At 39.4% G+C, this 2448-nt stretch overlaps 1 pseudogene; it reads left to right on the top strand.

Annotated features, from left to right (window-relative positions):
• The first annotated feature begins 223 nt into the window (after positions 1-223).
• Positions 224-2448, top strand: part of LOC150057651 (large ribosomal subunit protein eL43 pseudogene) — a 3077-nt pseudogene continuing 852 nt past the window's right edge.

Here is a 2448-nt window from a genome sequence, read left to right as displayed (position 1 = left end):
TATATTGGAGATCAGAGTCTCTCAGGCTTTTACTGCTCTGGCTGGCTTTGAACTACAACCCTCAGATCTCAGGCTCCTGTAGAACAGGAATTACAAGGATGAGCCACTGGTGACTGACAAGATTTATTTTTTACAGGTTTTTAAAGAGTAATACAGTATACTACATCATAGCTCCTAAAGAAAGCTCTGTGCTAATATTCCAAGTGTATGAATGTTACCGTACATGGCAAAGGATTTATTGGTAGAGAAGTTTTCTGGATTATCAGAATTGGCTTTGTTTAGGCACAGGTTACTGGTGAAAGAGGCTCAGGAAGGTCAGTCAGAGGAGAAGGAGGATGACTGTGAAAGGACAGTTTGAGTGATGCAGCCACAAGCTAAGGAACGCTGGTAGCCTTGAGCTGGTAAACATAAGAAATGGAATCACTTTGATCTTCCAAATGGAATTTGCCCTGCAATGTCCTTGAGTGGAGCCCCCTGATATTTTTTATGAGCTTCTGACCCCCAGAATTATAAGAGAATAAGCCTCTTATTTAAAGCCACCATATGTAGTAATTTGTTGGCAATAGTAGGAAATTAATGCAAATAATGTTAGGCAAAAAAAAATTGCAAAGATAGTACAGAATTTGCATGTACTCCCATATCCAATTTCCCCTACTGCTATCACCTTACAATACTGTCAAGATTTGTCACAATTCATACATTAATAATTTAATTATATAGAGTTAATATATAATACAATATAATAGAATTAGATCGTTGAATAATAAATGCTGATCCATTACTTGATTCTGACTTCCTTTGTTTTCACCTAGTGCCTTTTTCCATTCCAAGATCTTATCAGGACACTTCAGTACAGTTTGTCATAGTTTGTCCTTAGGCTCTTAGCTGTGACTGAAAACAGACCTTTGTTTTTGTTGTTTCTGCTGATATTGGGCTTGAGCTCAGGCTCTGGGTACTGTCCCTTAGCTTATTCACTCAAAGCTAGTACTCTACTACTGGAGTCACACCTCCTCTTTGGCTTTTTGAGAGTCTCATGAACTCTCCTGCCCAGGCTGGCTTTGAACCTTGATCCTCAGAGCTTAGCCTCATGAGTAGCTAGGATTACAGGTGTGAGCTCCAATAAAGCAGGGGGCAGTTTCTCCTCCCTTGCTTTTGATGGCCCTTAAGCCTGAGAAATGCTAATAACACATCATTTCAAATGCTCCTCACTCGGGACTTGTCTGTGCTTTTCTGATTAAATACAAACAGTATGCATTTCTCTCAAGGCCTATGGATGTGAGCAAGAAGAGGTAAAGTGTCACTATTACCCTGTCATGTCCACACCCAAAGGGACTCAACACAGCAAATAAAATGGCATAATAAAAAATAATAGTGTGAACTATAAATTACATAATTGTGTTTAGAGTAATGAACTTGTTCTTTTAACTTGCATATATATTTCTGCATGTGAACATAGGGACAACTTCTAATTTTCAACAGAGGTAATCTGTAGGGAGAATGGTCAACAGCAAATTATAGTTTATCATCTATATGCATTTCCATATACAGTAGCATATGGCAGCAATAAATACACTATTTGTAATACATGAGATTTACTAGCAATGAATGAGATTTCTTGCCTGTGGCAGAGTAATGTTTTTTGAATGAGATTTTTTTGGGGGGGGGGTCCTACTTCGAATCTAGTGGGGGGAGAAAAAGAAGTATATTCTTCTCAATGTTAATTTATATGTTAGCATAAGAAATCCAGGTATGATAACCAAACAATTTCCAGAATCAAGCCACAGGGCAGTTTCTAAGTGTCCCCTGGCCCCATGCCACTGACAGGGTGAGGAAAAGTTCATGATTGTGTGCTGTGGGAAGCGACACGTACAAAGTCCTTCTGTCCAAGAGCCTTATCATGTGAGAGGCTAAATAGTTTTCACTTGGCCCTCCAATCACATGCTATGTGTCACATTCCGAGACGCAAGATGATATATGAGCAGTGGAAGTTGGGATCAAAGCTCGGAGGGGTTACTACTTTGTGAGAACTAGCCTAGCAAGTCGATGCCCACCTCTGCTGAGCTCACTCAGAACTTGTACCAGTGGGAGAAGTGTCAAGTTAATAGCCAAAGTTTGTTTAAGACTAACAGGTAAAAATAGAGAATTGGTCAGGTTGTTGGAGAACCAAGAGTAGACAAAATTGTTTTGTCTGAGAACAGAGTTTCTGGCTGGGTCGTTGGCAACCTAAACGTAATCTCAGTGCTACCCAGGAGGGTGAGGCAGGAAGAGAATTGCAAGTTCAAGGCCAACCTGGGCTATATGAGGAGTTCAAGCAAGAGAAATAGAGAGAGAAAGGTAGAGGAATATTTGAATCAGAGAGGAATTTGTTGCATTTCAGGACTTATCCATTTTAGATAAAGAAACAAATGCGAATATTAATGTATGGAAGACTAAAAAGTAAAAAAATAT

Source organism: Megascapheus bottae, chromosome 10 (assembly GCF_031878675.1).
Source record: "Megascapheus bottae isolate mThoBot1 chromosome 10, mThoBot2.hap1, whole genome shotgun sequence".
Taxonomy (NCBI): Eukaryota; Metazoa; Chordata; class Mammalia; order Rodentia; family Geomyidae; genus Megascapheus; species Megascapheus bottae.
Note: the sequence above shows the minus strand (reverse complement) of the source record. Positions and strands in the feature narration are given on the sequence as shown.